This window comes from Girardinichthys multiradiatus, chromosome 7 (assembly GCF_021462225.1).
Source record: "Girardinichthys multiradiatus isolate DD_20200921_A chromosome 7, DD_fGirMul_XY1, whole genome shotgun sequence".
In the NCBI taxonomy this organism is placed as follows: domain Eukaryota; kingdom Metazoa; phylum Chordata; class Actinopteri; order Cyprinodontiformes; family Goodeidae; genus Girardinichthys; species Girardinichthys multiradiatus.
Window position 1 is genome coordinate 46,851,171 of NC_061800.1, and position 27,990 is coordinate 46,879,160.

The 27,990-nt window shown below is 41.4% G+C and overlaps 1 protein-coding gene and 1 long non-coding RNA gene across 3 annotated transcripts in view; one reads left to right on the plus strand and one right to left on the minus strand.

Moving 5' to 3' along the window:
* The first annotated feature begins 3,087 nt into the window (after positions 1 to 3,087).
* The window catches only part of LOC124871355 (PTB domain-containing engulfment adapter protein 1-like), a 106,889-nt gene continuing 81,986 nt past the window's right edge, over positions 3,088 to 27,990 (plus strand). Inside the window, exon 1 of the mRNA XM_047370615.1 lies at positions 3,088 to 3,232. The gene's annotated coding sequence lies outside the window, so the exon portion shown is untranslated. The remainder of the gene's footprint in view (positions 3,233 to 27,990) is intronic.
* LOC124871356 lies at positions 11,086 to 20,873 on the minus strand. 2 transcript variants are annotated; one of them, XR_007039004.1, is made up of 3 exons: positions 20,745 to 20,873; positions 11,379 to 11,607; positions 11,086 to 11,245 (listed from the first exon to the last, which is right to left on the minus strand). It is a non-coding gene; the product is annotated as an uncharacterized LOC124871356 (long non-coding RNA). The 2 variants fall into 2 exon arrangements; XR_007039003.1 differs by lacking the exon at positions 20,745 to 20,873 and adding an exon at positions 11,830 to 11,991.

A 27,990-nucleotide genomic window follows, 5' to 3' on the forward strand; every position in this document is an offset into this window, starting at 1 on the left:
CTGATGTCTGATTGGTCTCTACAAACAGTGCTGCAAACACGAGTTGCACACAGCAGCATTTATAAACTCCTGCTGGTGATTTCATAAGACCTGTTGATAAATGTTATAAATTCTGCTGTGAGAGCAGACCTGCATTTAAAACTGTGTGAAAATGATGAATGATTGAGCATTATATTCCACTGCCAGTCATTTCATGAATGTTGAAGCTATGGGTTTTCACTGTTTGTCTGTAAAATCCAGTAGATTTAATTTGAAACTAACGCTGGTGAGCAGGGGCCACTGTCCTCCAGCTTTTAGATGCATCTCTGCTCTGACACAGCTGAATCAAATGGTTGCATTACCTCTTCAGCGTGCGATCAAGTTCATGCAGGGATGCATGTAAAAGCTGCAGGACAGTAGCCCTTGAGGACTGGAGTTGGAGAACCCTGATCTAAAATTATAAACATGGCAGTCATATTTTAATTATTGTGTCTATTAGCCTATGCCTTTACAAAATATATTTGTCTTTATCAGAATATATGTTATTTAAACTTAAATCCAGAGATCTGCTGTAGAAAACTCCTTAGATTTATAAATAAAAAATCATGCAAAACAAGACTGGTATCTAGAGAGTAAAGGTAATCTATCTTGGTATTTTTAGCTATCTTGAACTTGTTTAAGCAGTGATATTGGAACACCATACCCATCTTTGAGTGAAACCTGGAGGCATATAATTCATCTGCAGTGTCATCAGAACAGTCCCTGGACCCAGTCAGCCTATAAATACAGCGACAGCACCAGAGGTGATTCTCCTCTGATGCTGAGACACCTGAAACTTTGGACCACTGAAGGTCATTAGAAACAAACTCAAACAGACAGCTTTCCTAAAACATATTCTGAATCATCTGTGTAATATTCACACCAGATACAGGCAGCTGGGAAAAAAACTATGTTTTTAGTGGTGGCTTTAAAGGAGACTTGTCCATCTACCATGATGGCTGCAAATCACCAGCTTGTTGATTATTAGAGCATTAAATATGTTTGTTTCAGTCTTTGGTGGTCAAACCGATGCAGTTCCAGATGACCTCCTGCTCGTGTGAGCTTACATGCTGGTGTGTGGTGTTAGTAAAGTGGATTCGTCAGTATGTGAGATGGAGTTTAATTGGTCTGTTGGAGGTTTATCATCATACTGACAGCATATTAAGGAAACCAGAGTGAAGCACGGGAGCAGCAATGGCAGCAAATTGAGTCCTGGCCCCGCTGGCTGATGCTAAGTCAAAAAAGCCCATGATGGTGGTAGTGTTGTGTTAGGATGATCTTTGAACATGTTGATACAACCAGACATGCTCTAGCATTGTGGCACTGCATGAAACAGGGCATTTCTTTGCATATGTCTGTGGTTATTGGGGGTACGTGTTGCTGATGGGGCTGCACAGTAGCACTTTTGCCTTGCAGCATAGAGTTTTGGCATGGAGTTTGCATACTATCCTGGCTATGCATGGGTTCTCTCTGGGTACTCCGGCTTCCTCGGTTCAATAAAACATGACTGATGGGTTAATTATTGTGTCTAAAATTGCCCTTATGTAGGAGTGGTTGTGTCTCCTGTGAGTCTCTGTGATCGACTGGCAACATGTCCAGGATGTACCCCCCCTCTCGCCCAATGACCGCTTGAGATAGGCACCGGTCTTCCCATGACCCTGCATAGAAAAGTAGGTACAGACAATGGATGGATAGATGGATGTTGCTGATGTTAAGAGCTACCCCTCATAGAGGTGAAAAATTGCAGAAAAATAACCATGTGGTTACAGACCCGGAGCATGGAGGTATCTCCAAGACTTAGCCAAGACTCTTTCTTAAACATCTTGTAGGTCATAGAGAACATAGCAGGTTCTCCATCCAGTGTGAAGGCAACCCAAGTAAAAAAAAAGCTAATATAGTTAAAGTTAATTAAATTTAACTAAAACAAAACAAAACAAAACAAAACTGTTGGCCTTGATTTTGAAGCAAAGGTTTATGAAAATGTTATTATGCTAGTTTTTCTAACTTCCTGCAGCAGTTAGCTGTGCTGCTGTGGGAACAAGGAAATAGTGTCCTCTTCCATGACAGCATAAAAAAGTAAAAAATGTTTGCTAGCATCTTAAATATGTTCCTCTCTGGTGTTTTTATGGTAAAGCTACTGTAGCTCTGTGTCTGTTTCTAAGTGTTGTTGCAGAAAGATGAGTTGGCTGCTCTGCTCTGGCTGCAGGAAACAATGGTCTGTGTGTTTTTCAGCGTTAAGTTATTGAATCCTTCCCCATCACAGAACTGGAGGTAGCTAATGACTGATAATGCATTCAGTTAGTTTTATTTTGTAAATGCAACTAGGGCTGCACAATGTTGTGAAAATATTGCCGTTGTAGTATCAGTGTGTGCAATATTAATATATCGGCGGATTGCTAATAATGATATATTTCTCTGTGTTTTGCACATTTAAACTCTGCACAGATCATACAGAATTACGTGTGTCTCTAATTTAGCGAGAGACCAACCATCAGAAATGTTAACATAACTGTGGCCATCACTACAATTTAAGGAAAGGCAGCTATATTCGATTTTAAGTTGTTTTTTTTTTTCAAGTTTTCTGTTTTTCAAGTAATGCTAATAATATTAATAATAATAATAATAATAATGTGTATTATTGTTTAAAAGAAGGACAAAATTGTCTTAGAATATAAATACAAATAAACGATTTTGTAGCCAAAAGCTGATTTTCAACAGGTTGGTGGTTCCTCATAAAAAAAACCTTTAAACACAAATGAATGTACCATTAAAGCCATAAATAAACTAATAAATAAAACTAATAACTAACAATTGAAGAAGAAAACAAATCCACATACTTGTGGCAGGGCTGAGCCCCCATGTTTTCAGACCCTAACAGCGGCCCTGTTGGTGGGATTTTCGGCTGATTTTTAGTGAAATCCTCCTGGGGTTTTGCGCAGGCATCATTTAGACTTGGCCATTGTGTTGAAGGGGAGGCTCTGATGTGGCCCCTGCCTCCCTGATTGTTTCCGGGCCTCTCCTGCCCCCTCCACTCCCTTTCCTCGCATTATTCCCGTTTGGAGCAGACAGCTTTGAGCCAGCTGACGTCAGAAACCTCCAGCAGCTGTGGAGGCGAGCTGAGGAAGAGGAGGAAGAGGAGGAGAGGGGAATGAGAGCGCTGGATGTGGAGGTTTCTGCGGGACTCTTCGGACCTCTGCCGTGGTTGGTTCTGTCTGTAAGTACAGGTGGTCGGTCTGGATGAGTTGGCTGCTCTGCTCTGGTTGCAGGAAACAATGTTTTCTGCTGTTGTACCGGTTCGGTTCTCTGTTTACTGCTCACTCATTCTGTCGGTCCTCTGGAACATGTGGTTTGCGGTGTTTTATTTGGTTGTTGAGCCCAGTTTGCTGTTCTGAACGCAGTTCACGCCCGAACCTAACGGGAAACTTTGTTGCGCAAGTCGCTGCAAAGTGCAGCTCGGACTGTCTCCGCTGAAATCTCGAGTTTGACTCTGTTTGGGTCTAAAATCGTCTTGTTTCTGTTTAAAACTCCGAATATGTGCGGACCAGCGTCCTCTTCAGTGTTTATAACTACAATGTGCTCTCACATGGCGCTAAATGTTGCATTTGCGGCGCTGTTCTCTTTGGCGCAGAATGTTGGAATATTTTGACTCTTTAATTCTGTTAGTTTGCTGCAGGTTTTTGCTCTCAGCTTTAAAGCTCTGCATGTGGGACACGAAGGCGACTTTATTCGACTAATAATCGCCTTAGATCGTGAGAAATGGGACACATTCCTTCATGTCCAGCCAGTGAGGAACACTTGAGCAGGTTCTTTGACATGTTTCTGATCATCTCTGATATCTGCGAGATGTTCAGTGCGGGATCACCGGTTTGTGGATCTTTGCATGCTCATCTGTGAGCGTCTGTAGGACTTCTGCTTTCTGTGGCTCAGTTCTTCTTTTATATCTGAATCATTTAATCGGGTTGTGAAACGAGTTGGGTTTGGGAGGACGGATTCTGGACTCAGTTTGCGGTTTAAAGCCTTCAGAGGGAACCAGGAGCTTCTGCAGATTCTGGACACAGGTTTCTGATGTTCCACGCATGGAACCAGTGGTGACTGGATTTAAAAGAACATTAAAGGTAATGATAAAGTCTGTGCTAAAGTTCTTGCTGCTGCTATTAACAGTGTGAAACATGGACTCAGTCCTGCCACGGTGTTACAGCTGGTAAATGTTGGAATGAAGGTTTTGCAGGAGTACCTGCATTGTTGCACGGAAAAAAATACCCAGAATAAAAGTGCCACTAGACGTGAAGGTAAATGAATCTCCTTCTGATTATTTGCAGACACAGTTGGATCCTTTATGATCCCATTAAACATTCTGGAAATGAAACCCCAGTAAACAACATGGCTGAATATACTCTATTAGAGCTTTAGCATTTATTTCTTAAAATGAATGTTCATGTTTTTATTGCTGTGCATGCATGATTTTGGTGATTTAAAGATAGACGATAGTTAAGAGCTAAAGAATCATCTTGTTGCAGAATCGGTTCTGAGAAGGTGGGCGTCTGTTTTCTCACAGCCCCAACATCAACCTGTAGTAGTAGATCCCTTCATCCTGTTCCACACAACGCAGTCAGACCTCTCCTTCACGCCTCAGTGACATGCATCAACCTGGGTGATTATGGCAGCAGGATTTGATGCACCGTCAGATGGTCTCGGACCTGAGATGGACGGTTATGTATGTGTGTGTGTGCGTGGATGGAACAATGTGAAAATTGTTCTTTATGGTTATTTTTTGCAAATTTGTTACAGTTATCAGTATTATAATGGTTTCATAAAATCGTGTTGAAAACATGCAATAATAATTTATACAGTAGGAGTGCAGCAAGGAGCGTTATTTGGTTTTCCTGCTCCGTAAATATTATCGGTGCTTTTTTTATCATTATTATTATTCGGCTAAATGTTCCATTATCATGAAAAATGCTAATTCATAACAACTGAATATATTAGTCAACGGTTGCTGTGTTGTAGTCCTTTACGATGTGATTATTGCTCACGGTGGTACTGCGATGACAACATATTCACGATATATTGTGCAGCCTTACTCGAGGATCACGTTAGATAATGAAAACTGAAGAAAACGTTATTTATAAAAAACTGTTAAAACACAAATAAACTGAACAAAGTAGAAGCAACACAACAGTCAATCAGATGGTTTCATTAAAAGTTCATGTTGAGTAAGATAAAATTAATATTAAACAAGTAGAGTGAAAGTTAAGACTGTTTTATGCAGATTAATGTGACGATGTCACGTTAATAACAGCACAAAGCACTACATGGACGGCTTCAGCCGCCATAGCTCCAGCCATCAGTGGGTCAGCAAAAACACAACAGGTACTGTTCCGAGTAGAGCGAAACCGAGTGGAGCGGAGCCGCATGCCTAAAACCAGCCTGTGGAAAGGGGGCAATAGAGACACACACACTTATAATTAAGGGCAATCTTATTTCTGTGGGAGGACACCGGAGTACCTGGAGAGAACCTATGCATGCATGTGGACAACAGGCAAACTCCATGCAGAACGACCCCGGGCTGGGATTCCAACCCAGGACCTTCTTGCTGCAAGGCAGCAGTGCTCAAAATAGAGTGTGATAAAAAATATTTAAATAAAATCCTGCTGGAATAAATTTCATGTTAGATTTGAGCATTTTCACGAGGATCTATCTCTAGAATTTACCTGGTGTAAGGACCTGATGAAATGGTTTGTTTACAGAACTGGTGCTATTCACACATTTCACCCATTCATAATCTCATATTGAGACAGGGTGAATCCACCTTTTGCATTGAGATAAAATTTTTGGTCCGTATTTCCCATCCCTTTTTTCACACTGATTACAGATATTTTAAAACCCAGTTTGTGGAACCTGTGGAGTGTTTGGAAAAACATGGGCATGAAAAAAGTGGCATTCTTAGTTTTCCTGGAAACCTTATTGAAATCTTTTTTTTGTTTTTATGAATCTGATATCGTATATTTTCTCGTCTCATGAGATGAATCTACCAATGTATTTTCATTATGCGGGGCAGGGCTACTCCACCCGGCCCCCAGTGCCCACCCCGCGGCACCCTGCATGGATAAGTGTGTACAGCTAATAGATGGATGGGCTTCGATATTAACACTTAGCTCAATACACAGTCAAATAACCCCTGCATACTATTGTCACAAATTTGCCTCAAACCACCACAGAGCCAGGATGACGTTTACCAGAAATGCTTTTTTATGCATAGTCAGCTACGTGAAAATCTTTGCTGCCATCTAGTGATCAGAGTTATTCCAAATTGTACTCAAATTGGCTAAATTGCATACTAAATATTTAAATTGAGTTCCATTGTATGAGCTGTATTTGAGTGAGCATCTCTACTTAATTTAAAAGCGGTTTGAGCTGTTTTAAGCGAAATCAGGAAGTTAGAGCTTGAGAAAGGAGTGAAACGCAAACTTGAACTTCCTGAGGAAACTGTCTGTTTTGGATGCAACATGAACCACATGTAGATCAGAGAGGATATAAAGAGCTGACATGTCTAAAACAGACACCAGAGGGCAATGTGGGCATCACTAGTGGAGCAGTTTGTTTCTGGCAGTTTCCAGAGCATCTGACAATCAGTGAAAACAGTGAGAGAAGGTCAGCAGACATGGAGGATGCCATGGCAACAGTGGTCCTGAGATCTGAAAGCAAATCATCTGCCCTGCAGTTTGACACTTCAACAAACACACTGCTGTCTGGGTCCATCAGAACTTCTCTGTTAGCTGACGCTATTGTTGCTTTAAGCATGAGGCAGATGAATCACCATCATCATTTCTGCTTTTGGTCATTAGGCAACATTATCAGCTCTGACTAGTTTCACTGGGGTCATATTTTGGAGTGCAACTTGTTTTATATTCTACATTTATTCCTGTTTACACCAAAATAAAATCACAAAAACAGGTGCCTGAATGACTCAAATGAAGTTTTTTATTTCACTGTGATTGGTCAAAGCTGGAAGCAGAAACAAAGGAAATAATGATGACTGCATGATGTGACCCGATGGGGTAAAGATTTGATCAAACTGGACCCAAAGAAGCTGCAGTTAAGCTTCTGGTGGAAAACTGCAGAGAAAGCGGTCCTGATAGCGGTTAGAAAGTCCCCTGGGTCACCTGCTGAGCTCAGTCAGACAGACCGTCTCGGGTCAGAGGATTATTCAAATCTGTAATGTGTTGGTTTTAGTTTTTAATTATTTAACACAGCTCTGCTGGAATATTTGGTCCAGTAATCAACCCGTCTTCTGGACATCTGAATCTAAAGGTTTATGATAAGTAATAAAATATAACAGTATATAATATATTATAGTTAAAATATCATATACTATACCGATAAATTTATGCATTCTAATCATGATTAAGTATTATATTGTAAGCATTATATTATTACTATTTACTATATGGAATATTATGTTACTCACCGGCGCCCCCCAGGGGTGTGTTCTATCCCCACTCCTCTTCACCCTCTACACAAATGACTGGACCTCAGCGGATCCGTCTGTGAAACTCCTGAAGTTTGCAGATGACTCCACTGTTGGCTGGTCCACTGGTGAATTCAGAACCACCTGGACAACCCACTCAAGACAGTGTAGATGACAGTGGACCTCTGGAGAACACCATCCTCTCACCATTCTGAACAGCACTGTATCTGTTGTGGGTTACTTCTGGTTTCTAGGAACCACCCTTTCTCAGAACCTCAGACATACACAATGTTCGGAAGAAGGTCCAGCAGAGACTGTCCTTCCTGAGGCAACTCAAGAAGTTCAACCTTCCACAGGAGCTGCTGGTCATCTTCTACACTGCCATCATTCAGTCTGTCCTGTCTTCATCCATCTCAGTCGGGTTTGGCCCATCTACAAAACAGGACCGGTCCAGACTGCAACCAACAATCAGGTCTGCAGAGAGAATCATCAGGGCTGACCTTCCCTCCATCTAGGACTTATACAGGTCAAGGGTCAGGAAAGGGGCAGCTAACATCTCTGCAGACCCCACGCATCCTGCACACAAACTGTTTAGACTTTTAACGTCAGGTGGCGCCACAGAGCCAGTTTCTTCCCCCAGGCTGTTTCTCTGATGGACACCATGAACACCTTCCAGCCAGAGTAGTCAGCTGCTCTGCTGGAGACTGGAGACTAAATCAGCATATCTGCACCTCAACCTGCCTTTTTTTTTTCTTTTGCTTTACATAAAAACATAAATAAAACCTACACATAGATGTATGTACTGCTCCAATTATCCCTATTTTTATTTCCTATAAAGCTTCTATATTGATACTTATTGTCTGATGCTGAGCGCGCTGGAAACCGAAGTCAAACTCCTTGTTTGTTCAACAATCTTGTCCATTAAAGCTGGTTCTGGTTCTGGTTCTTCTTTTCATTCTGATAAAATAACAGAATAAACTAATACATATTATAAATGTTGATTTTAATTATTCTAAATTATTACATAAAAGGCAAATATGTACAGAATATCTGTTTAAAATAAGGATTCAAATTTATAAATGATGAATTTTCATATTATTTGGGAATATTTAATTTTCTGATTTGATATAAGTTTAAATATAGTTAATAATAATAATTATAGTTTTATATTTTACGACCATATAGTTTAATATGATTTGTTGTAAATAAATTGTAACTATTTTATTAAATATGATTGTACTATTAAATAAAGTTTATTTAATTAAATGCAATAATTGTTAAATATAAATTACAAATGTATAAATAATTGTCTCAGTTATAATTTGATAAATAAATTATTGAATGAAGTGATTTGTCTTGAATGAATGTATACATAGATAAATCGATATGTAAATTATATACTAATAATTTTGGGTGCACCAGAAATGAAAGTTTCTGAGTGTGTTTTCGGGTTCTGGATCCTCAAACGAACCTGAATGTTGCTCAGCTTTGGTTGCAGTTTGTTGCTGGAACCTTAATTGCTTGCGTCTGAGAAAAGGCTCCACTGAGACGCATTAAAGAGGAAGAAATCATCTTATCTCCTCCGCCTACACTCACAACACTCAGCAGACACTTCATCTATCAGCTGTCCATCACCGTGGGACTGATAACGCCGTTGCTATCAGCTCTAGCTCCTGAAACCTCACTGTCACCAGGAAGTTCCCCTCTGCACCTGCAGCTGTTTGCTTCCTAAGAGCTGCACTTTGTTGCCGTTCTCAGACGGAAGCATCAAAGATGTTTCCACTGCAGTCCCGAACCGAGCAGGAACATCAGGATGTTCATTCCTGCCTCCGTTTTCAGGGATAAATGAAATTATTCCTGCAGGCTGGAACGACAGCAGGCGCTACAGAAAGATAATTGATATTGTTCTTCCTGCTTGGCTGTTGACTTTCACAAATGTCAAAGCTTTTGGTGCTGCCATGCCTGTGACTGAATGAGTCCTGGGAGCAGTTATTAGACAGCTTAATTAATGGTGGGTTCATTCAGATGAGCAGCTGAGGGACTCATGTCTCTGGTCTTTGTCTCACGTTTCTTTGCTCTGATGAGACGGGTATTGTTTCATGGAAATAGAGCCTCTCTCTCTGCTGTTAATGGAGCTTCTTTGTTCTTTAAATGAGAGTATATTAAGACCTACAAAGAGAAAAAATAAGTAAGTAAAGCTTTAGTCTCTGTCAGTAATGAAAGTTTATATTTAGTGCTTTGATGTCTAAAAACAAAGCTTTTGTGCCACTTTCAGCAGCATAAATCTTTCTGAGAGACTCACAAAACTGAAGAGGAAAAGGCTGCAGCAACCTTCTTGTGGACCAGAGCATTTGATCTTCTCTGTGGAAATGGCCTCCTGTCCTCTCAGTTACTGTGCACATCCTGCTGCAGTAAATAGGCTTTCCATTGCTCCCCAGTCCTCAGGTGGGTCAGCAGTGTTCTCAAATCTGCCTTCAGCCTCCACCGTGACCTTAAAGTTATGCATGAAACGATTTACAGCTTTCTTCTGTTGGAGCTTTTCTTCATGGGTTTTTGCAAGCTTTCAAAAGTCTTAATGGCTTAAATGATATTGGTTCATCTCCCCAGTGTTGGAGCATACAGAGAGAAAGACCTTTGACCTTTCCAGAGTCCGGGGTCCTCTCTGATGCTCTTCTGTCCACCTCAGTCCACGGGTTTTCTGCAGGAATGTTTGAAGAGTGGGTCGAACAAATGGTCCTCTGTGCCAGATCATATTTGCACCCCAGCAAAACCGAAAGTCATGGATTACTGAAAGTTCTTAGATCAACTAAAATAATTAAGCATAAATTTAAAAAAGGCCCAGTTAAACAGATTTTGTTGTAATTGTTAGGGATGCGAGTAGTTCTGAAAGCACAATGAGGTCCAACCCAGTTTTAACAAGGTGTACCAAGCCCAGTCTGGGCCTGGTTCCACGCCTTTATTCAACAGTTATAAATGTTGTGACATAGCAGTCACTATTTAAGGATAAAAAAATGAAATCTAAGCATAAAGTTGATGCCAAACTAAATGTTAGTTATTATTGTGTCAGTTTTGTGTTTATTTTATTTTATTGAATTAATTGACATAACCCAAAAAATGCTATTAAAAACCAAGTGAGAAAACTTATGTTAGATTAACTGGGAACTTTTTCAGCTTTAAAGTGACTCTTGGACTTGATTCACAGCGGTTTGTATTAATTATATAATTCTTTGTATTGTATATAGATGTATTAATAGGGACGAAACCGATCAGGTTAAATGGGATCTAATTCTATCCATAGATCTTCGGCTCAACGTTGAAAGTGCTTCTGTTAATGACAGGAAATGTTGCTTTAATGCAACAGAGCGGAAGTCAGTGTGAACTTTCATGTTGCTGGGTAAACCCAGTCCTTTCCAAGGTCCCGCTGCTGCATGGACATCTCTGGCAAACATTAGATCCGCATCAACATGTCATTCAGTCTGAAGACTGATGTGAAAGCAGCAAGGTGAAGATCAGGTTAGATGAGGAGGAAAACAAAAGAATAAGACGCCATGACAGCTGCGTAGTGACATCATAGTTTAATTAGTGCCACTAAGGTGGAAACACTCCTCTAAGTTTAATTAAATAATTGCTTCTTTAGGTGGAGGTAGTGAGGAAACTGTTTACATGGCGCTTTCTGAGTCAGACAGAGGTCCTCATGATATTATCGGAAAAGTGATGTGCAGGTAATGTAAGTCGTTGATGCATCAAAGCAGACGACCTCTGCAGGAGGAGAGGAAGAGTTTCAGTGAATAAAACCAGTTCAGATACATGATAAAGACTGCAAGATACAAAACGCAAACCGTTTTCACTCTTGATCGCGTTTCTTCCTTTTGTGTTTTGACGCTGAACTTACCAACTGGTTCTGATCCAGAGGTGTGGAATTCAATGCTTGTAGCTTCTTTCCCAGTCCCAGGACTTGGGCCAGGAAGTGTCTGTAGCAGTGAAACCATAAGAATGTCCAGTAGTTTATTTAGTTGATGTTGGGATTGGAAACTTGGATCTGTGTTATTATTTTGATGAGAAGTTGGTTCTGTGCTCCTGATAAAATGAGGTCTGCTGAAGTTTGTTTGTCATATTTTCTTCTGTAAAACAGGCAAAAAAAAAAAAAAAACTGATGATATACAAATAATTTCTGCCATGCTGGTGGTGCTTGTAAGAAGACTGATTCCTGGACATTTTCTGTCTGAACTGTTGTCTCCTCTACAGAGTTTAATGACCTGAAGGTAAATTACTCCCTAATTAGTGATTGGAACCAGGAGCTGGTCATAATTAAAACCCTGAGCATGATAAATAAACCGCCTTACTGGACGCCATGTTTCAGAGTCGGCTGGAAACGCTTCCTGTTCGTGTCTCAGCAGATCCGTGTTTGTTGCTTCTGAGCTGAGCTGTTTCCGGTGCAGTGATGTTTTCAGTGTTATCGCTGTGTTAAACTAACTGGGAGAACACACTGGTTCCTCCCTGCTTTCTGCTCACACCCAGTTTTCCTCCAATAGACTGAAAGGTCAGCTGCAGATAAAGCACAAAGATCCTTGACTGTGCTGAATGAGAAACTGAACCAAAAGCTACTGAGTTTATAGTGCATTTATAACGTGGAAGACTTGATGTCTGATTGAAGGGTCGATTGTGTAAAGAAACTAAAACTCTTTAAAGCGTTTCAAAATGTAGAAGAAGAAGGTCTGGTGCCGGTTGTGGACAGAAAAACAAAACGCTTTTTCTGAAAGGCTTCAGGCTGGTCTGAAGAAACATGTTGAGGTGTTTATTTTGTCCCTGCACCATTTTCTGCATGCCTGAATGTTTTGGGCACATAAAGGACTTGTTCATGTGTCAAACTTCACCAACTATCTCTGATCTAAACTAGTTTTCTGTAATCTACTCATAGTCTAGTTTATTGAAATGTGGTTCCTGATCTGCAGAAAGTGGAATTTAGAGTTAGCATAAACTGAGCTTGGATGGTTTTGGACCTTGGGAAGAAGCCCATCCCCCGGAGATGGTTCTTATACAAGGCTTGTAAGCTGTAAGTTCCCAGAAAACCCTTTGGACTTCTTTTTGTGCACGTCCCTCTAGGAGGAGACCCTAAGGAGGAACCAGAAGTTACTGGAGGTACTATATATTCTATCTGGCCTGGGAACGCTTTGGGATACCCCAGAATGAGCTGGAGGATCTTGCTAGGGTGAGGAATGTCTGGGTTTCCCTCCTGGACCTGTTGCCCCCACGACTTGATCTCTGATAAACAGAAGACATTGGACAGAGGGACGGACGGATAAACTGTAACTGACTTTTTGATCAGCCACCTAGAAGAATCTTGTAATTTCTTATTTTTCACATAGAAAACTGTTAAACGACATTTATCTTCAGAAAACTAGAACTACACAGTTTGGGAAAATTCATATTGCACTTATGCATATACAGTACAGACCAAACGTTTGGACACACCTTCTCATTCAAAGAGTTTTCTTTATTTTCATGACTATGAATATTGTAGCTTCACACTGAAGGCATCAAAACTATGAATTAACACATGTGGAATTATATACTGAACAAAAAAGTGTGAAACAACTGAAAATATGTCTTATATTCTAGGTTCTTCAAAGTAGCCACCTTTTGCTTTGACTACTGCTCCACACACTCTTGGTATTCTGTTGATGAGCTTCAAGAGGTCGTCACCTGAAATGGTTTTCCAACAGTGTTGAAGGAGTTCCCAGAGATGCTTAGCACTTGTTGGCCCTTTTGCCTTCACTCTGCGGTCCAGCTCACCTCAAATCATCTCCATTGGGTTCAGGTCCGGTGACTGTGGAGGCCAGGTCATCTGGCGCAGCACCCCATCCCTCTCCTTCTTGGTCAAATAGCCCTTACACAGCCTGGAGGTGTGTTTGGTGTCATTGTCCTGTTGAAAAATAAATGATGGTCCAACTAAACACAAACCGGATGGAATAGCATGGCGCTGCAAGATGCTGTGGTAGCCATGCTGGTTCAGTATGCCTTCAATTTTGAATAAATCCCCAACAGTGTCACCAGCAAAGCACCCCCACACCATCACACCTCCTCCTCCATGCTTCACGGTGGGAACCAGGCATGTAGAGTCCATCCGTTCACCTCTTCTGCGCCGCACAAAGACACGGTGGTTGGAACCAAAGATCTCAAACTTGGACTCATCAGACCAAAGCACAGATTTCCACTGGTCTAATGTCCATTCCTTGTGTTCTTTAGCCCAAACAAGTCTCTTCTGCTTGTTGCCTGTCCTCAGCAGTGGTTTCCTAGCAGCTATTTTACCATGAAGGCCTGATTCACACAGTCTCCTCTTAACAGTTGTTCTAGAGATGTGTCTGCTGCTAGAACTCTGTGTGGCATTGACCTGTTCTCTAATCTGAGCTGCTGTTAACCTGCGATTTCTGAGGCTGGTGACTCGGATGAACTTATCGTCTGCAGCAGAGGTGACTCTTGGTCTTCCTTTCCTGGGGCGGTCCTCATGTGAGCCAGTTTCTTTGTAGCGCTTGATGGTTTTTGCGACTGCACTTGGGGACATTTCAAAGTTTTCCCAATTGTTCGGACTGACTGACCTTCATTTCTTAAAGTAATGATGGCCACTCGGTTTTCTTTACTTAGCTGCTTTTTTCTTGCCATAATACAAATTCTAACAGTCTATTCAGTAGGACTATCAGCTGTGTACTGTATCCACCTCCTGCACAACACAATTGATGGCCCCAACCCCATTTATAAGGCTTGAAATCCCACTTATTAAACCTGACAGGGCACACCTGTGAAGTGAAAACCATTTCAGGTGACTACCTCTTGAAGCTCATCAACAGAATGCCAAGAGTGTGTGGAGCAGTAATCAAAGCAAAAGGTGGCTATTTTGAAGAACCTAGAATATAAGACATATTTTCAGTTGTTTCACACTTTTTTGTTCAGTATATAATTCCACATGTGTTAATTCATAGTTTTGATGCCTTCAGTGTGAAGCTACAATATTCATAGTCATGAAAATAAAGAAAACTCTTTGAATGAGAAGGTGTGTCCAAACATTTGGTCTGTACTGTATAATTTAATTAAACATGTTCAAACAGAACATGAAAATGCAAAATTAAGATTATAATGAATCCTAAACAGTGAAGTGGCAGTTTGGAGTAATTTACTGCTAAAGGTAACAATGATTTATTTTGAGAATCCGTTTAAATCTCTGATTCTCTTCTGTACTTCTAGAACTGGGTCATGCCAGAGGCAGAACTACTAAAGGTTCTGTGAGGTGTTCTTGTCAGAAGCAGGTTGCTCAAAACAGATAAACAGATTTAAAATCTAGACAGTTGTTTGTTTAGTTTAGTTTAGTTTAGTTTAGTTTAGTTTAGTTTAGTTTAGTTTAGTTTAGTTTAGTTTAGTTTAGTAATATCTGAATATTTTATAAAACAAACAGTAGTTCTGATAACAATGATAAATAAATTAGAAGGGACAGTTTAGAGTCACCAGTGGGCAAAAAAACAGAACTTTACAATACTTTTAAAATGAAACATATTTAAATCCATCATCTAAACTCGCTTGTCCTTGCAGAATAGCGGGGAGCTGGTGGCTATCTCCAGCGGTCTATGGGGGGGAGGTGGGGGACATCCTGGACAGGTCTCCAGTCCATCGCAGGGCAACGCAGAGACACACAGGACAACAAGGCACACACTTATACCGAAGGACAATTTAGAGAGACCAATTAACCTGCTGGAGTACCCAGAGAGAACCCATGTATGCACAGGGAGAACACTCCATGCAGAAAGACCCCAGGCTGGGATTCAAACCCAGAACCTTCTTGCTATTGTCAAAATAAAATAGCACATCAAATCACATTGACACAACAGCTGAGAACATGCTAATGTTCCATAAGTTAAGATCTGTATTTCCGACTGCTTTAAGCTGCCTTAACGGAATATTTCTGGTTGATGAAAATGTTCCTCTTAGAACCATAGAGATTCATGTTTTCTCTGTAAACTGCTTTTAAAACGTATTAGAAATGCTGAATAAATTTAGCAGCATTTGTGTCGCCTCCAGCTTTCAGTAATCCTGCCAGTTATAGTCGGATTTCCTACATGTTCCCTGTTTGATAACAGTGTCAGGCAGCTGATATTATTTGCTTCACAGATGAGTAAAGTTGTCAGATGCGTCGCGCTTTTTGTCTTGATGTTATTACCAGGATGCTTCAGGAGGAGTGAGCACCAATATGTTATGGAAAAGAAAAGCGGAAGTGTTTCAGTTTACCTTAGAGAAATTCATTGGAGCTCTCAAGTAGATTGAGGCTGAAGTTCAGACTCAACAATCTCCATGACAACTAAGTAAACTCAATCAGCAGCATAAGGTCAGAAGATGTTTCTGCGAACAATATCTGTGAGGCCAAAGTGATGAAGCTGAACGTGTTTTTCAGATTGTGTGGATGGTGTAGAAGATGCTGTTTGAACTGGAAAAACTAAACCAGCTCAGAATAAGAACACATCTATAAAAGGTTAATGGGGCCTATCTCCATCGGTCATCTGGTTAGAGGCGGGGTTCACCTGAACAGGGCGCCAGTCCATCAGAGACACGCAGGGCACAGAACCATGAACACACAGCCTACCTAACAGGAGTTTAGAGAGACAAATGAACCTCAGTTATGGTTTTGGACTGTGGTAGGAAGACTGAGAACCCAGAGAGAACCCATGCATGCAACCATGCAAACTCTGTGCAGAAAGATCCCAGGATGGGATTCAAATCCAGGACCTTCTTGCTGCAGGTTAACAGTGCTACCAACTGCCCCACCATACACCCTATTGGTCAGGAATACCTTGAGAAAATAATACAAGTCAAGTGAATAACTGGGAAAATGTAGCAGGCAGCTCAACCTGAAATGAGATATGCCAGAATAATTATGAGGAATGCACCGAGCAGAGGTTTACGCCCGATTCCCATCCCAGATAAGGTTTTTTATAGAGTTCTGATCTGCTTGTTTGAAAATTAAGCAATATTCACAATAAAAGGTTTATAGTAAAATAAAACTATTATTTCTCAAAATGAACATAAGCTTACTGAGCTTTCTCTCTCTGCATCACTATAAATCTAAAACACTGTAAAATCCTCCAGGTTGTGGGACAAAGGCATCTAAAATAAAACGCGGTTAAAAAATGACAACATACTGTATCTCCTTTACAAGACATCATAGCTCTCTAACTTTAATCTTTCTCTTTCTTTTCTTTTTTGCTTTTATGAACTTGCTCCCAAGATCATTTCATAATAAATAACATCTGAGTAAAAAGCTCTGACTTTCTGTTATTTGTTGGATTGTTAAAACTTTTATTTACTTATTACACAGGAGCCTTAAACACGCTTTCTAATCTATATTATCAGCAGAGATGACATCACACTGTGTGAGAGTGAGAGAGCAGTTGGTGTTAAACAGCTCTGCAGTTTCCATGTTTCCACCTCCTTGCTTCACAGTGGGAATGATGTTCTTCAGGTTATAGTCAGCACTTCTCCTTCTCCAAACAAGCTGATGACAATGAGTTTTGGTCTCATTTGAGCTCAGTTGTTGCTCCTAATCTAGTCTTTCTGCATAGAGTCTGCATGTTCTCCCCGTGCATGCAGCTATACTCTCCGGGTACTCCAGCTTCCTTCAACAGTGCAACATAAATTAATTGGCTAAATTGCCCTTCAGTGTGGCTGTGGCTGTCCAGTCTGTCTCTAGTGGGCACACCAATGGAGATAGGCACCAGCAACCCCCTGCACAACCCTGCATGGATACACGAGTGCAGACGATGGTTGGATCAGGAGTTCTTCTTAATGCGTGCGTCTGACCCATAGATATCTGTTATTGCAGCGTAAGGCTGCTGTTGGGCCCTTTAAGCGATGCATTTAAATTCATCAGACACAGTAGATCACAGAATGCACTAGATGGAAATTACCCCTAAAGTTGTTTCACTGTTAAATGATGCAAACTGCAACCAGAGTGTAAATGTTGTTTTTTCTGATGATATCATGAATGTAAATATTATAAAGCCATCCTGGTGTCATGTTGAAGATACAGGCCCGTCCTTACTGTACTCTTGAGTTATTAAAATTAAAAATCCACCTCAAAGCAAGATGCCCTTTAAAGCTGTAAATTACATGAAGATTTATAAGGCGTGAAAAGACCCTCCATGAACCCAGAAATGTGTTCTGTATTCAGAACCATCTGTCGGCGAATGACATTTAAAGAATGCGTCTTTGTCTGTGAGGTCGGTTGGTTTGATCTTGAAAGCGCGTTACAGCTGAGATAAGAGGAACTAATGATGGGGAGAAAACCGAGCAGATGAGCTGCAGCGAAGGAAACTCAGATCAGCCTCATTATGGTCCTGCTTTTATGCTGCAACCAAAGACTTCCTCTGATCAGAACCAAATAACAACGCCTAATTGGACCTAATGTGGTCTTTGGCTCTGTGTGTGGCTCTGCAGGCTCCTTTTTCTTTGGAGTTTCTTGTCTGAATCTTGTTTATCTGTCATGATCAGCTTTTTAATCCCTGTCCTTCGTTTTAAAATTGTATTTACATTTTAGCCTATTGAAGGTTTTCTGCCTGTTGAAGCCCGAATGTCACAAGGACGTCATCATGTAGTTAAGGTTATCCATTTTGATTAATGGAAGTCTCTGTAAAGCAATCTCCTAATGAATTAGTGTCTGTCTTTGTGAGAGATAAGCTAATGGGATGAGAAACTGCGCTTCTCACAATTAGCATTGCACCTATCAAAATTGAATCATAATTGTAACATAAATAGAGCCAGCGCACATCTGGACTGAATGTTAAATCAGCTGGAAGCTTGTATATTCTGCATTGTTTACTTGGCATCAACTGCAGGTTGGCTCTTGTTTTCTCTGATTCTCCCCTCAGTCTGCTGGAGGTCAGAAACATGTAAAGCTCCACGTCCACGGGGAGACACGGCTCGGCCAAACTGATCAGGCGCCTGCGGCGGCCGACGTGAGTGATGAGTCATCGCCATTCTCCTCCATCCTTAATAAGAGTCAAACACACATTGCTCCTCCACATTAAGAGGAGCCAGCTAAGGTGGCTCGGACATCTATACCGCATGCCTCCTGGACGCCTTCCTCGGGAGGTGTTTCAGGCACGTCCCACCGGGAGGAGGCCCAGGGGACGGCCCAGGACACGCTGGAGGGACTATGTCTCTCGGCTGGCCTGGGAACGCCTTCGGCTCCCCCCGGAGGAACTGGAGGAGGTGTCTGGGGAGAGGGACGTCTGGGCGTCTCTGCTGAGTCTGCTGCCCCCGCGACCCGGTCCCGGATAAGTGGAAGACGACGAGTACAAGCACTTAGCAGTTGACATGGGATTACTGGCAAGGAAAGTACTGTAACCAAATACGCTACTGGGGTTGGCCAGGTTAAGTAATAGAAAACACAATGTTACAACAACTCAAACAGCTGACTAGTGCAGGAGCTGAACTTAAACAGCAGATCCTTCAAACTGCAGCTGCAGGTTGGAGATACAGAAACTGGACCTTTGCTTGAAGACCACACGTCTACTCTTGTCTGATAAACGTCCAGTCAGGTTTAGTGGTAACCATGGCAACCAGATGTTTCTGTATACATTAACTGACCTGTGCCCACTCTTGCAGTCCCTGGTGCAGCAGATTTGGAAAATCATAATCGTTTTCCATACACGGTTTATGTTTCACTGAGTGTCAGTGAGAAACAGTGATAAAATGGTCTGAAAACTAAGTACACCCCATGATCCAGCAGCTTGTGGAACCTCCTTGAGCAGCAAAGCCTCTCAGCAGGTCTTCTGTCTGACTTTATCAGTCCCACACGTTGTGGACGTATCTTGGTCCACTTGTGGTTCCAACGTTGCTTCAGGTCGTTGATGTTTGCAGATATTTATTTCTGTACAGCTTTCTCAAGGTTCCACCATCAAATTGAGGTTTGGACTTTGACTGGGCCATTCCAGCTGTGCTTCTTTTGTTTGTCAGACATTCTGTTGTGGATTTGCGTTTGGCATCCTTGTTCTGTTGATGACCCAGTTCCGACCTTCAGATGTTGGGCAGATGGACTCACATTTGACTCTAGCATATTTTGGTCTACAGAGGAGTTCATGGTCCACTCAGTGACTGCCTGGTGCCCAGGTCTTGTGGCTGCAAAAGAAGTCCAAATCATCATTCCTCCACCACCATGCTGGACAGTCTGTATTTGTCATCTCTCTGAGCTTCACTCTCGGACCTTGGGCTGAATCTGCTGGGATGTCCACTCCTGGGAAGATTGGCAGCTGACTGAGATGTTTTCCTCCTGGGAATAATCTTTCTCTCTGCAGAATGATGAACTTCAGAGAGTTTGGAGATGACCTTATAACCCTACCCTAACTGGGTAGCAACAGTTTCTTCTCTGAGGTTCTTGCTGAGATGATGAGAACTTTACTTTTCATCTGAAAAACCAGATTGCTTAAGAAGGTTCTTGGTGCTCTGTTAACTGCATCTATAGAAAATATTCAAATTTCCATCTTCTCTGAATGGACATGCATGCTTTACCAGTTCAGTGACAGAGGTTAAATTATGACCTCAGGTAAAACGATGCTACAGCATCAGACAATGACGTCCATAGGCTCATTCTGTATCATGGAGTTTCCTGCTGACTCCTGATTATCTTAACTTGGTTCTGGATACAGAACTTAGTGCTTTAGTTTTAGCGTGTGGTAACCAGGCAGCGAGACTGCTGACTCTTCACCTTTCACAAGCCTAATAAAAGACTTTCATTGAAGTTTTCCTCCCTTTGCATCTTTTTATTCTCCCCTTTATTTAAAGAGATGATATGTTTTATGTTTTCTGTCTCCTCCGCTGCTTTTCTGGAGCTCAGATGGTTTCTGTGTTTTATTTGTTTCACTGAATTTCTCAGAGAAACTGAATAGAAACCAGTTTTTCTTCCAGGGACATTCAGCTCTTTTTCATTACTCAACATTTGTCTAATAACTTCTCAGTTATCATTAGCACAGAAAATCCTTCCAGTTTCATTAGCAAACAGTAGGGGGCGCTACAAATGTGGGGATTTTGCATTTGCAATAAGCTTGATAATTTTAAACATCTTTTTTAACATCTGTCCTGGAGAAAGGTCAGAGGTCACTCCTCCAGTGTTGGATGGGGCAGAACAATACATTTAAAAAAATAAATTTAAAGAACAAACAAAGAAAAGTCAGAAACTTCCTGCTTTCAGGGATAAGAGTTTCAGACTTAATGCACTAACCTGTTCTTTTTGTTGAAGCATCCCTGCAGTAAAATTCAACCATCAGCATCAGCCGGCAGGTATAAACCAACCTGAAAATGATTCCTCTCCAGCATCAGTTTGGACTGATGTGTGTTTTTTACCACCAACCTTCAAGCCTGTCATTCACCAGGTCAGCAGACCATGGACCCGTTTAACTGCTTCTAGTTATTGTCTGTGTCACTCGCAGACAAAAGCAGTGAAGCACCCAGAAGGTTCTCATGCAGACCAGTGATGGAGATGTGAATGATTTGATTGACAAGGAGCTGGGAGGTCCAGAAGAGGCACTAGTGGAGTCATGTCAGTCAGATGCTGCCTTGTGAACACATTAGATGAGATTACCAGTGCTTGGAGTTTAAAACGGGTCACATTGTGGGTTTTTCTGGGAGTCACTGTTTTTTATTGGATGGCAGCAAACTTGCCTGTGTTGTATTGAAGCAGAACGATGAATTGTTGTGGTGACATTTTAAGGATTTCCTAAAGAAAAATAGCAAATCTGTAGCTGGTAGAGAGCCATTTGATCCGGAGACATCGTCCTTCCATCCATCCAACGCCTCTACTTGTTTCTCCCTGCTGGGCCACGGTGGCCACTGGTTCCTATTTCCAGCGGTAATTGGGTGAGAGGCGGGGTGCACCCTGGACAGGTCAGCAGTCCATCGCTGGATGACACAGAGACACACATGACAAACAACCATGCCCACACACACAAACACACATAACTGCAATTTAGAGGGACCAATTAGCAGTCATGTTTTTAAACTGTTAGTCAGAGTACCTGGTGATAACCCACATATGTACTGGAAAAACACGCAGACTTCATACAGAAAGATCCCAGACTGGGATTTGAAGCCAGGACCCTCTTGTTCCAGGTAACAGTGCTCCCAGCTGAGCTACTGTGCAGACTCTCCAGAAGCTCGAAAAACCTACAGGAGCCTTCAGGTCACATTTGTGTGTTAGCAGATCATAGTTTTAAATTTATTTTTACAATCTGCTTTGATCTTATTAACTAGTAAGAATTACATTATATCTGTAGCATCCATTGTGTTACAGCTCTGGGTTACTTCACTCCCCATGTCCCATCCTGGGGTGGTCCTCCTTTCATTTTTAATGCGACCTGATATTATGTGTCCAGATTCTTACAAGGAGCTCCCGTGGCAGATGAGCCTTACTCATCCCCAGGAAAGATTTGGGCCAAAAAACTTTCAGGTATACACAGTAAAGAGGGAAGAACGTGATCAGCTCTCGATTTTCCCACCTCGCCTCTATCTGGTCCTGAAACGTTCTGTTCTTTAAAATGAATCAACACTGAAAATTCCCACCTTGTTTGGGTCTGTAAACGCATCAGAAAACAACATTTATCTTTGTTGCACCTTAGTTCAGTTTAGTAAAAATCAGATTAGGGTTTGGGACAAATGCTTTGCTATATTAATGAGGATAATCTTCTAATCGCATCATTTTCTGTTGGACACAAAACTGCCTCCTTTATCTAGAAAATACAGGTCCTTCTCAAAATATTAGCATATTGTGATAAAGTTCATTATTTTCCATAATGTAATGATGAAAATTTAACATTCATATATTTTAGATTCATTGCACACTAACTGAAATATTTCAGGTCCTTTATTGTCTTAATACGGATGATTTTGGCATACAGCTCATGAAAATCCAAAATTCCTATCTCACAAAATTAGCATATTTCATCCGACCAATAAAAGAAAAGTGTTTTTAATACAAAAACGTCAACCTTCAAATAATCATGTACAGTTATGCACTCAATACTTGGTCGGGAATCCTTTCGCAGAAATGGCTGCTTCAATGCGGCGTGGCATGGAGGCAATCAGCCTGTGGCACTGCTGAGGTCTTATGGAGTCCCAGGATGCTTCGATAGCGGCCTTTAGCTCATCCAGAGTGTTGGGTCTTGAGTCTCTCAACGTTCTCTTCACAATATCCCACAGATTCTCTATGGGGTTCAGGTCAGGAGAGTTGGCATGCCAATTGAGCACAGTGATACCATGGTCAGTAAACCATTTACCAGTGGTTTTGGCACTGTGAGCAGGTGCCAGGTCGTGCTGAAAAATGAAATCTTCATCTCCATAAAGCTTTTCAGCAAATGGAAGCATGAAGTGCTCCAAAATCTCCTGATAGCTAGCTGCATTGACCCTGCCCTTGATAAAACACAGTGGACCAACACCAGCAGCTGACACGGCAACCCAGACCATCACTGACTGTGGGTACTTGACACTGGACTTCTGGCATTTTGGCATTTCCTTCTCCCCAGTCTTCCTCCAGACTCTGGCAGCTTGATTTCCGAATGACATGCAGAATTTGCTTTCATCCGAAAAAAGTACTTTGGACCACTGAGCAACAGTCCAGTGCTGCTTCTCTGTAGCCCAGGACAGGCCCTTCTGCCGCTGTTTCTGGTTCAAAAGTGGCTTGACCTGGGGAATGCAGCACCTGTAGCCCATTTCCTGCACACGCCTGTGCACGGTGGCTCTGGATGTTTCTACTCCAGACTCAGTCCACTGCTTCCGCAGGTCCCCCAAGGTCTGGAATCGGCCCTTCTCCACAATCTTCCTCAGGGTCCGGTCACCTCTTCTCGTTGTGCAGCGTTTTCTGCCACACTTTTTCCTTCCCACAGACTTTCCACTGAGGTACCTTGATACAGCACTCTGGGAACAGCCTATTCGTTCAGAAATTTCTTTCTGTGTCTTACCCTCTTGCTTGAGGGTGTCAATAGTGGCCTTCTGGACAGCAGTCAGGTCGGCAGTCTTACCCATGATTGGGGTTTTGAGTGATGAACCAGGCTGGGAGTTTTAAAGGCCTCAGGAATCTTTTGCAGGTGTTTAGAGTTAACTCGTTGATTCAGATGATTAGGTTCATAGCTCGTTTAGAGACCCTTTTAATGATATGCTAATTTTGTGAGATAGGAATTTTGGGTTTTCATGAGCTGTATGCCAAAATCATCCGTATTAAGACAATAAAAGACCTGAAATATTTCAATTAGTGTGCAATGAATCTAAAATATATGAATGTTAAATTTTCATCATGACATTATGGAAAATAATGAACTTTATCACAATATGCTAATATTTTGAGAAGGACCTGTATATGTTTTAAATGAATGATCTGATATGTGTGTAACTGAAGTTTTTCCTCTCCGTTCTAAGGAAAACGGTAAAGGTCAAACGGACATCAGGATTTAACATACAAGCTCTGAGTTCATTTATCAACAGGGAGCATTTTCAACATAAAGTGCTGATATAGAAAAATATAGGAAGGTTTTATCACACACTGGATGTTATGCAGAAAAAAAGCACTGTGCATTTTCTGCATATTTGCATGTCTGCGTGTGATACTCTGAACGTTTCCTGGTGAAGATCCAAAGGAAGATGCAGAAGAGCACATCTGGCTTGATGAAGAGCTCCAGTTGACGGGCACATCATTCATTTAATGCAAACATTAGACTGAGACATTTCTGTTTTATTTATGAGAGCCTGCACACATCCCAGCCACATTAAACATTGTTTGCCCCACATCTCGTGCTTCAGGTGCATATTAGTGAGGAGCCCAATGCTCTGCTTCCAACTGGGCTGTGAGTGGACCTGAGCGCTGGTGGCTCTGAGCAGATCAGACAGGGATGCGGTTTCCTAATCCTGCAGCTCTGCTCGGGAAAGGAGAGAAATCCCTCCCCCGTCCATTAATTTCCCAGTCCGTTCTTTTGTGGCTGTTTTATGGCGCTTTGATATCTTGATGAGTGCCATTAATTTCTCAGGACAGACTGAGCTCTTTTATCCGCTTGAGACAACATGGCTGCGTTACTGCCGACTCAGAAATAAACTGGCAGGAGTTCTGTGGGTTTATTGGTCTTTTTCAACACTTTACTTAGACGCTGATTTCTCTGCTTGTTCTCTTTGGAGGCTGCATATCTCTGCCTCGCAGGCAGAGCTGCAGAGTAAACACCTCATTTTCTTATTTTCTTCTTTACTATCAGTCTAAGCTTCCTCCATAAAGATCAGTCACATTAAAGCTAATTGGATTTATTTGGACTCATTGCAGTTTGCTCTGTCTGGGCAAACACGGGCAGGATTTCACCATTTTTCTGTTTGACTCCAGCATAAAGCCTCTTTATGTTTCTGATGCTTGGCAGTGTCGCTTCAGACAACATAATCAAGGTTTGTTGGCTGGAATTGTGAAATTTGAAGGTTTTCCCTCAGAAACAGGATAAGTCTGAAAGCACAGAATAAGATCTCAGAGGATTTTCCTGCGGTTCCTTCACTCCTGGTTGATCTAAGTGAACATCGGACATAAAAGGTCGTGAATACTTTACTTTCCTTCCTATGCGTCTGATTTCTGATTTATTGCTCATTATCTGACCTGTTGTAATACACCACAAGGCTCACACACATTTTTCACAGCTCATTTATCACCACAGTGTTATTTTTTTAAAGGTTTCATTTTTGTCATCTTCATGGCTGTACAGCAGGGTTGTCCAAGGTGCGGCTCTGGGGCCATTCGCAGCTCCTGGACTGATTTTGTGCGGCCCCCGACAATTAAGCTAATTAAGTATGATAAAAATTTGGCCTGGCAGCACAGTGTTGATGCAGATGGAGAGTTTTTATATTCAGGTAACTTATTTACAGGAAACTTAAAATATTCTTAGGAAAAATACAACACTTTCCTCTTTAAATAGTGACTAGGATCACATATTCAGTGACTCTGCAAGCAGACTTTGGTGCTTTTAATATTTCTTTAAACCTGATTAATTAAAGCAAGAAAGAGTGACCCAGATACTGTTCTTATAGAGGCAAAGATTTTTTTTATCCAAATAGAAAACATGGATGCCTTTCGCACTAATTTATTAATTTAATTAAAATATTGCATAATTAGTTTGTTTTGCAGGTAAAAGAACATCACAATCACATTTTTGTGCCTTTAGCTGTATTTTTGTAGCCCGTGCGTACTTTTAACTTGCCGATTCTGGTCCACGGCGCGATGTACAATAACATGAAGCTCAGGACAGGTGACAAGGCTTTAGTACTACTTAGAATTTTAGGAATCTCATATTTTTTGGTTTGTTTTAAATAATCTGAGATCCATCTACAATAATTCAGCCCAGGTTCGACGAGTCCAAATGTCGCAGGGTTCATGCTTGTCTAATTCCTCCTTTTTATGTTTTCACAAATATAATAAAGGTTTCATGAATTTTAAACTCTGGAGGTTTTGTCCCTGTGGGGGGAGTCTCCAGGTAGAACCAGAACCAATGAGAGGGACTGCATGTCCCTTCTGGCCTGGGCCCGTGTTAGGAGCCCCCAGAATGAGCTGCAGTTATTCCCCATTCAAATATACATAACAACAATGAAGGTGAATGTCTCTTTGTTTCAGCTGAGGTACAAACATACACTTCTACAAGCCTTTTAAAGGTGTTTAAATAAGTAAAACATAAAATGGAATGAGACGAGCCAATCAGAGCAGAGAAGGGCCTGAGTTCTACCTCTGATTGGCTATGGGGCTTCTGGGTTTGCTTCTTCTCATGTCTCTAGCAGGAATCCTTGTTAATTAGCCGACATCAGTTTTCAGACTCCTTCTGTTGGGAAAATTCTATGGAGTCAAGATTTTTAACAAGATTTAGGTATTAATTCTATGTTAATCTGAAAATAAAGTCTAATACCTTTTGGAATAGTCTGACCTAGGGTTGTCACGACACTTAATGTTTCAAACTCGATACCGATACAAAGAAAATTTTGGGTACCGAAGATTTTTGAAGGCTCTGGGTCATTTCTAGTTGGGAGAAGGAACCCTGAGCCAGTGGAAAGTGGGAGAGCTTCTATGTTTGTCTTGTCGGCTGAGAGGTTAGATGATGTTTTCTTCCTGATGTACGCGCCATGTTAGCCGAGATTAAAACTTCCAGCAGCAGCAGTTTATGTCTGTTTTGACACTAATGAGTATCTTTGAATAACTCATTTTGTGTTTGTGTGTGGTTTTGGTTTGGCAGAACCACATTAAGGCCAGACAGAACCTCTCTCAGAACTCTACCTGCAGTCCTTCACAGCAGATCGTTTGTCAGGAACAAGTAAATTGATGCATCTTAGCTGCAAATAACATGCAGAAAGATTTCTCCTAACATCTTAATGCTTCATCAAAGCAAACACTGCTGTATGTTCTGTGAAGGATGCTGTGTTGCATTTAGAAACCAGGTCATAATGAACTGTTTCTGTCGGTTGCAGTGGGTAGAAATGTGACCCTGGGTGGATTTCCATCCTTATTTCTCTGTTCAACAGCGGATTTACTGATGTGGACTCTTTTAGTTGTGCTTTCTGTCATTATTAGTGGGTTAAATAGGATTTTTGTTTAAGGTTTTAGCTAAATGGAGAACGTAACAAAGCCTTTGTGTTGCTTAGATTTTAAAATTCAAACACACCTTAACATCTAAAAACCTATTATTCAGAAGAGATACAAATTCACACCTCCATGTTTCTCCAAGACTTTCCCCCTGCTGTCATTGAAGCTTCTGAACTAAAAGCAGCGGTCTGAAGTTTACAGATTAGGAATCGATTTCACGCTAACTTTAGGTTCCTGAGGATCTATTTAACTTTAAAACATCTGTTGATTTGGGTGAGGTTGATTTATTTAGAGGTAGTCCTCTAACTTCATCATTCCATCAGTTTTGCTCGAGTCTCACTGGCAGTAAAACGACCCCACAGCATGATGGTGCTGCCACCATGCTTGGCAGGTGGTACAGTCTAATCACTCTTTTCTCTAGAACACACTCATCATCTGGGCATTCCTAAACAGTTTAAAGGCATATTAACCCTATTATGTGTAAACGTCTGAGTTTGGAGGAAGTTCTTACATTTTCTTAGAAATTGTTAGAACTACATTTTTATTGTTATTTGGCAAATAGAAAAGTATTAATCTGTTATTAATCCTACCGACGGAAAGCAAGAAAGGTTTAATTTCAGACAGTGACACCTCAATTGGTTTTGTGTATTTTCAAGCGGTGTACATAAATGTCTACTTTTAGCTATAATTGGGTTTGATGGTAAAAATGCACAATTTGCCTCAGCATAGTTGGTGGTTGCAGGTTCTTGATGACTTCCAGGAGCATGTTGGCCAAGCAGAAAGCTACTGTATGGACTTTGTTTAGGTTTCTTACGATCCTGGCAGCAGATCGGGTTCGTGTGTTTGCCAGGTGGTGACAGGGTGATGATGTCCGGGGGTCTGCGGGCCA